Consider the following 9,213-nt stretch of genomic DNA (forward strand, 5'->3'; position numbering starts at 1 on the left):
TACTGGCATTGCTTTTAGGCCCTCTCAGCAGACTGAGCTAGAAAACATATAAATGTATATACACATATTATCCCTCCTCACATATCCAAATCTATTTCTATATCTATCTATCTAAATATGTTAAAAAATGCTGGAAGTTCCTACCCATACTTTCAATCCAATCCAATACCACAGGTTTACTTTAGCCTTCCCCTTTCCATATTTCTAACTTCCTTCTTCAACAATGGGAAATCTGGCTCCCTTAACTACAATGTATTTACGTAGTTGCTCAATCATAGGATACATAGAGGGTAGCTTTAGAATTATTGTTCAAATTTTTTACAAGAAGAATTTATGAGTTTTGCAATTAAAAAGTTTTTTTTTTTTTAATAATGAGTAAAGTAGCCCTGTTCCTAGAAGAATAGATGGGTACACCCTTGCCATGTTTTCCTTTCTTTGAACACATTCTTAACTTCTGACCCAAGGTGATTGGATAGTGAACCTTAAAAATATAGAGTTGTTTGATCCTCAATTTTATTTCTAAGAATTCAGACTACATGTAAAATCACATTTGCAAAAATAAAAATTATATCATTGTTTATGATAAAAATAATTTAGCAATTACCTAAATGTCCAGCAATGGGTAATTTGTTAGGCAAATTATATCTCTGAAACAGAATACTGTGAGGTGGTAGAGTGCAGTGGTTACAAGCAGATTCTAGATCCAGATTCTAGGTTTGAGTCCTAAGTTCCCCACTTATTACATGTATGGCATTGGGCAAGTTACTTAACCTATCTGTGCTTCAGTTTCCTCATGCAACATGAAGATAATAATAGTATCTTCCTTATAGAGTAACCATGAGGATTAAATGAGATACATGTATAAGCAATTAGAATGTGCCTGGCATAGAATAAGTATAATATAAGCATTATACTATTAATATTTTTATGCTAAAAGTGATGTAGAAAAAGCATGATCTTGAAAATATGCCAAAAAGCTAACAGTGTTTACTCCTAAGAGATAACATTATGTATAACTTTTATATTCTTCTTGCTTCTTTGAGGTTTCTGATGTTTCAATAATCAATATACATTACTGGTTTAATTAAAATTTCTGTAAGGATAACAAATAAATAAATACTTCTGGAGCAATTGCAAAAAGTGGTGTTTTCCTCCCCAAGGGCACAGAATGCAAGAATTTGAGTCAGTGTTGTATGATACCAGGTTTCATGCACTGACTTGGTCACCACTAGCTTATAATATCTCTAGCTGTGTAATTGTTTCTTTATTAAATAAAAATTTCAGAGGCTTGTTTCAGAACAACTTTTTAATTTTAATCACTCAAGAATTTGACTTTTCTTTAGATACTTTTCCTGTAATTAGGCTATGGGCCACCAGGTGGCGGTAGTGACTCAATCATGGCCAAGTCATCTGAACACAAAGGATTTTTCTATTAAGAAGGTGTAAGATGTTGAGGTATGTATGTTTTTATTCTTTGCAATATTTTAATCTTTATTAAAATATTTGAACTTATCTAAATATGGTAGATATTTATCATATGCCAAGATTAAGAGAAGAATAAAGAAAAAAAGGATGAAAGGACCCCAGGGTGGGGTGGGGGAAAGGTAAAGAAAAAAGAAACCACCCAGTGAAGTCAGAGACATTTTAGTCATAATACTTAGGCATTTAGAGTCACTTAAAGGAATAAAAAGTTCTTCTTTTTAGCATTCTTAATCTGCTAGAAATTCCTGTGCTGCTTCCTGTGTCTTGCCTGAAATATCATTTTCAGGTAGCTAAAGAATAATGGCAAGAAAAGCTATCCTTGTTAGATTTCCTAATTACAGAATTTTTAAATCCAGGTGCTATAGTGGGGAGGGATCTCAAAGACTTGGTCAAGGGCCAATATTACAGCTAAAGAAATTGGCATGTCAAGAGCTAGGTGTTTTTGCACCAAATCCCTTGGAGATACAGAACCACACTCCAGGTTTTATAAGGACCTTTGAAAAATGTGCTGAAACAGGGCACTGATGTAGGTTTGCGAAATTTGTGGTCACTTTAGAAGGCTGGGTTTACAGAGCCAGTTCTTTAAAAACCAAGCTATTCCTCTTAGTTATTATGCTTGTAGTTTAGATGAGTTATGGAATAAAACCTAGTTAGTAGGTGTTAGACCAGTCCCTTAGGCTCTTTCCAAATGAGGAAGCCATCATTCCTTGAATCTATGGTTGTTAAAAATTTCTTACAGAGAATCAGAAAAAAGAGAGAAGAATGGAGAACATGAGGAAGGCTCAAGAATTCCACTAGATCAGTGTGAAATTCCATGAATCTTTTTCCAGTCAGGAGAAGGATTCTTCAGCAACCTTCTTCTAGTCACCACCAACTCATCATGATCAGCACTGACAGTAACAGGTCTTTCTTCCTAATTCTCTTATCAAAGATTGCAGTCCAACTGGTTCCTAAAGAGGCTGGTTAACTCCTTAATGAATCATTATTTTTGTTTTCTTCAAACTGATCGAAACATCCTCAGACTTTGGTTTTTGTGTGTATGTGTGTATGATTTTTGTTTTTTGCATTTAAAATAGTATATATATATACAACAAAAGAAACTACAAGGAAACATTTATTAAATCTTTGAACTGGAGGTAACATTTTAATTTGAAAATATAACACCCTCCCCCCAAAAAAGTTTGAAAAGTTGGACCACCTCAAATAGTTAAATTCTATACATCAAAAAGATATAGGTAAATTAGAAATATAAGCAAACATTTGAGGAAAATACTAAATGAACCCTAGGGACTAAGATAACATGAGTCTATACAAATGAGTTAAAAAAGAAAAAAAAACAACAACCTCTAAGCTCCCAGTAGATAATGGACAAAGAATATGAATAGACAATGCACATGCAATTGGATAATAAATATTTGGTAAGATGATCAACTCTGCTAATAAATAAATAACTGAGAATTAAAACTGCAGATACATGATATTTTCTCTAACAATTTAGCAAAGATGTATCAAAATGTGAATGCCCTAAATTGATGAAAGTGTGATGAAGTGGGTCATTTCATATACTTCTAGCAGTAGGAATAAAAGTGAAGGCAACTCTTCTGAACAGCAATTTCACAATAAGTGTAAAGAGAATTAAAAGGGTTCTACTTTCTGACCCTGAATTCCACTTTTAGTAACCTCTACTAAAGAAGTAATTTAAAATATGTGCAAATATTTTGACATTAAGATTATTAATCCAGCATTTTTTATATTAGGGGAAAAGTAGACATTAATTTAACACCTAACAGCAGGGAACTGTTTAGACAAATTCCCTGAATAAAATACTAGATCTCCATTTTAAATGATGGGTATAAGTAAATTTTTTAAAAGGAGAAATGCTTATCCCATAATGTAAGTTAAAAGGCAGGGCATATACTTGTCAGGTGAACTCACTGCTCTTTCCCCTACATCCCCCAGGGGTGTAAATCTCCCTGGCAATGTGGAACATGACTTCTGGGGATGAGCCTGGACCTGGCATCATGGAATTGAGAAAGCCTTCTTGACCAAAAGGGGGAAGAGAAATGAAACAAAATAAAGTTTCAATGGCTGAGAGATTTCAAATGGAGTCGAGAGGTCATTCTAGAGGTTATTCTTATGCATTATACTGACAATGCTTTTTAGTTTTTAGTGCATTGGAATAGCTAGAAGGAAATACCTGAAACTATTTAGAAAAATTAGGACAAAAATTAAATGAATAATAGGGGAGATGGGAGCAATGGGATATTTTGGGTGTTCTTTTTTACTTGTATTTTTATTCTTGATTATGGTGATGAATGTACAACTATATGATGGTACTGTGAATAATTGGTTGTACACTTTGGATGATTGTATGGTATGTGACTATATATCAATAAAACTGAATTTTAAAAAAAGAAAAGATATTTTTTAAAAAAGCAGGGCATAAAATTACTTATCCACTATTTTTTAAGATACAAGGGAAAAAAAAACTGGAAGGTAACATTTCCAAATGTTAGTAATAGTTGTAACTGGGACTTGGGATTTCCATTCATTTTATTTCTGCTTCTTTATACTTTTATGCATTTTAGAAACTTTCTACAATCAGCATTACTTTTCTAATTAAAAAAGAAATTTAAAAAAGGCATGCTATATGAGAATTGAGGGGAAAGTTGCTGAAAAGACAAAAAGCAAGAAAAAAATTAACAAAATTACTGTGATTTCCCCACCCTCCTGCAACAAAGACATTTTCTTCAGAAGACCCTACAAATCCACTCCCCAGGTAGTCTTCCATAGCCTGATGTTTACAGAGAGTTGGTTTATTGCAAGGTTAATGCGGCAAATTGAGAAATGCCCTAGTTCCTGCCACATGACTTTATAGGGTGCTGAGTTCTCTGCAATAACATGCATAATAATCTTTTTAGCAATCCCTGCAATTAGGGGGTTGCCAAACTGGAATTGTTACTTTTTTTGAGACAGGTACACACACATATGCATGCACAAACATTCTAGAAATTCAGAACTAACTATCTCCTTGAAGAAAAACAGTGTAACTGGCTCTCCTTTAGATGGGAAGATATTCTTCAACAACCAGAATATAAACAGACTTTGTCTTTTTTTTTTTCCAAAAAAATATACAGGTCACCAATTTCCATCACGTATTTGTCAGAACTCAGGTTGTTGATACCATCTCTCCATGATAATATAGTGCTTTGGACCATAGAACAACAAACTAAATTGGTAACTAGTAGGATATAGAGATCTGTCCAGCTTTGGAGTTGAATAAGCAGTGAAGGAAGTTCTCAGGTTGCACCGTGAGAACCAATTTTCTCAAGCAGAACTTAATTACCACTGTAAAATTATCAAAACATATATGGAGAATGCTAACCTTACACCCACTGCTGAGTTTCTGTTAAGCCAATTTCCTTTAACTGAAATGTTCCCATCCAGTGTAGTATATGGGAGAGAGAGAGAGGGAGAGAGAGAAAGGGAGAGAGAGGAGGGAGAGAAAGGGAGTTATGATCCCTACTATTTATGCTCAGTAACAACATGCCTCCCCTTGTCTAGCTTATAAAACCAAATATTTTCTACCTGCTTAACAAGAATTCAAGTGGGCCCGTATCTTAAAAAGCCCCTAGGGCTTGTCCAACATTGTTATTTTACACACAAGAAAACCACCTTTTCCAAGGTTATACAGCTAATTGGTGGTAGTGGTTCTACTGGAACCCAGCTTGTATTCCACGTTCCATTGTCTTAGTGTGATATCAGTGATGGCTTTTACCAGAGAGAAAACTAAGAGGTAACTATTAAGATTGTGTCTTTAAATGCAAAGAAAAATTGAAGAAAATTTTCCAAACAACTCAGTGAGGAGGTGGGAGGGATCAGCATGTGTGATGTGAAGGAGTCTCATTGTTCTGGGGGACCAACTTGGTCCCCACACTAAGTACTGCTGTAAATGCGGAGATTACCCACATGCAGGGTCAGGAAAGAAGAGCAGCTGGATCCAGGTAGAGGCCCAGCAGGGACAAATGATTTGGGGGAGGAGTAATGGGAGGGAGTGTAATGAAAGTTGCCGGTAGATGTAAAACAAGTCTGTTTCAGCTCAGTGCATTATTTGGAAATAGGCCTGTATGTAGGTCTTTGGAGGAACCCAGGGAAGAAAGTGAATGAGCACCAGTTGGCCTTTTCACCACAGCCTGACTCAGACAAACAAATACACACAGGAATACACACCAGGACCCCTCGTATACTCTCTCTTGATTAGAGCAGAGCTGAGAGACATACATACACCTGTTGGCCTTGTTCTTAAGCACTCAATTCAAGCAGTACTCCTCCCAAGATGCTTTTCTGAGCCCCACCCCAATCCCTCTGCCTTCGCCCGGGCTGGTATATGTGCCCTTCCTCTCTGCTCCTGCGACCACTTAGACATCTTTCTACCAAAGTGCTTTTCATGGTGATGGCAATTATTGGTTCATCTGTTGGTCTCCCCTAAATGGACCATAAGTTGTTTGAGGGCAGAGACCTCATCTTTCATTTTTATATCCCAGTGTCGAACACTAGACCTGTCACCTATTATTAAATAGCTGAATTCATTCATTCAGTGGATTATTACTGAGCACTTACTTTATGCTATCACTGTGCTAAGCCCTGGGGACACAGCAGTGAGCAAGGTACACATGGTCATTGTCTTCATGAATCTTATATTCTGTTAAGAGAACTTGACACCCCAAAAGCATAACATAAGAAATTATGTTTAACATGATGGATGAATGGAAGATTTGACATATATATCAATAATTTCCTACTCTGTAGAATTGTCCTACCTCAATTTACAGTAAACACAAGGAGAAACACTTACTATGATTTGGGTTTTCTTAGATAAGCTGAGTTTTACAAGGAGTGCTACCAGGAAGACAACACAGATAGATTGGCCTGAGGCTGACTCCTAATCTTCCGCAGCAACACTTAAAAAGACTGACATTATATTTATGAAATAGAATAAAGACAGTCACAGTCAAACTCCATTTAATTAAATTCTGCTAATTTTGAATTTGTGTGTTACTCTCTCAGAAAGTCTGACCTGTACTTTGACATTGCAGATGAAGAACTAGATTTCCCGAGAAAATTAATAACTAACCCTTACATACATTTTCAAAGTCTATAAGTTTTTCATAGGTTATCTCATTTTATAATGAAGACTGTAAATGCTTCCACCTTTGAGATATTTTTCTGCGAGTTCTTAGCCATTCTCAGTAGGGTGCATTAGAGGAACAGAAGTGTTATAAATCATGTCCTATGTGAACTGAGTCACTTGACCACGACTTGGGGAAGGACGCTCACGTCAGGTGATGATCTAGGTATTGACCCCATCCTCACGCCATTCCCCAGGACCCCACGGGTTCCAGTTTGACATGCAGACTCCTACCTTTAAGGATAGAGAGCTGAGGAATCTACCTTCGCCATTTCTTTTTTCCCACCATGTCCAAATCTTTGGATAAAAAGCCTCTTCATTATAAGCTTAATGTTAAAATGGGGGTTTCAGCTGAGACCCCCTTCAGCAAAAGGTTATGAGTATCTGATACCAAAGTGAGTTTCGAGATAGATCATCCTAAAGGGATTTTAAAGTAGCTATCTAAAACTGGTAGTGCAGCTCTTAAAAACAGGGAGCAATTTGTTGAAAAAGGAGAAGAATTTGTGATAAAATTTACTTGCAGAAAACTGCTGTGATTCTCTCTCTCAACCACCTCAGGGAGTGGCAGAAGGTGCTTCCTTCTTTATAATAAGTCGGGAAAGAAGCACACAGTGGACTGGTTACTGAATCCCACCTGGAAAATCCAAAAGCCAAATCCAAAAGCATTATATCCAGGGCAGAATGAAGATAGTGGGAGTTAAGGGGAGGGGGCTGCTCTGGTGGTTGTTCCTCCAGAGTATGTCAGAGCACAGGAGGCTTGAGTGTTTTTGAGCCCCATTGTGGCCTCTCAGTAGGCAGCCAGCCTGGAGCCATTTTAAACCCTGGCCCAGAGGACTGCATGAAGGAATGAGGGGACATCAGAAGAGAAGAATCTATGTGGAGTAAGCCTCTGAAAAATCAGAGCGCGAATTGGCCAACCTGGCGAAAACACCTCCCACATCACAGGAAATGCAGCCAAACGGTCCCAGGGGCAGCCTCAAAAGAACCCAAAAAATAGTCCCCTGAGAGAAAAATTCACTTTAAACACCTCCCAGATCCAGACGTGTAAAGTCAGCTTCCAACAGTACCAGTAAAATAAGAACTTGCCTGCAGTGCTGTCAAGCCATATTGGAGCCTAAGGCCAAAGGAAAATTTTGTACCCCTATGTACCCTTATCAAAATATCCTCCCATATTTTGAACTGAGTAGAAAAACTTAATAAAAGCTCCACAATTAAAAAAAAAAACAAAAAACATGACTTTTATAGGAAGTCCTGCATTTCCCAATCTGTTCACAGGCCACTGTAAACTCATCGTCCAAACCAGCAGGGGATGTAGTAGCCCATCAGGCCAGAAACCACAGGCTGATTAGAAAACAGTTACTGTTGCAGAGTAATGCAAGGTCGTAAACAAACAAACAGAAGTCTGTCTTTATTTAAATTTTTAATATTTTTTCAATGTGGAATTTTTGCATTAATTTTTTGATTTTGTATTTGTTTTTTTGCTTTTGCATTAATTTTTATTTTAAAAAATATTGCATATATTAATGTCTCCTTAAATTTTGCACCTGAGGCATGTGCCTTACATCTGGCCCTGCTTTTCTGCTCTGTCTTTCCTTCCTCTTTCTCCACTTTCTACCTCCAAAACCTCAGAAATCTTGGAGATAGAGGGGAAGAGTGGACGCACAAGGTGTAGAAGGCTTTCCATCTATAAACGATCTTAAATGGAGAAAAGAACAGTTGGAAGCAAAAATAATGATGCTTTCTCTTATTACATACCATAAAGATTTGCATTAGTTACATTAAGTTCCACACCAGCTTCAAAACAAAATCACATGAATGTCTGGCAGTTGGGACTTCCACATTCCATTTCTAGGGACTGGGGTAGAGAGAGAAATATCCAGCATGATTGAAAGAACTTGGGAGTCAAGGTCAAAGGCCAGGGCTCTACTCCTGCATCCTCTACAGATTAAGCTTGGAAAAAAAATTCTGGTAGCACCAGAACCTCATCTATAAATTCAGTGGACATAGTTGAAAACCTCCAATATGCTAGGAAGACAGTTAATTTGTTTTTTCAGCGGTGGGAGGGAGACAGAGGCAAACAGCCAATTGCTAAATATAAAATAAACCCTGTGATAGAAGTATGTGCAGGATGCTATGGCAATGGAGCCCAGAGGGATAACAACTACCCCAACGAGGGAAATTAGGAAGGTGAGGGCTGAGCTAAGTTGGGTAAAAATAATAGAGACTACCAGGAGAACATGAGAAGCTACAGGAGAGGAATGCCTCAGCCAGAAGGAAAAACATGTGAAAGCAAGGAGAGTCACTGGTTGGATGTACAGATTCACTGAGATACTGCGGTTAAATATTACATAAGCAAGAATGTGCTATAGAATGTTAATTTTCATCATGGCAGCATCCTTGTTATATGTCTGCTGGCTGAGACCCAAGGCTGCTAAGTACATTTGTGCTGGTTATGTACTACATAACAGAGTGTGCCTTTCACATTGTCACCTTTGGGAATGTCATCCTCTGGAATGTGCAGCCACAGACAGTGGTCTGGCCAA

Source organism: Choloepus didactylus, chromosome 5 (genome assembly GCF_015220235.1).
Source record: "Choloepus didactylus isolate mChoDid1 chromosome 5, mChoDid1.pri, whole genome shotgun sequence".
Classification (NCBI taxonomy): Eukaryota; Metazoa; Chordata; class Mammalia; order Pilosa; family Megalonychidae; genus Choloepus; species Choloepus didactylus.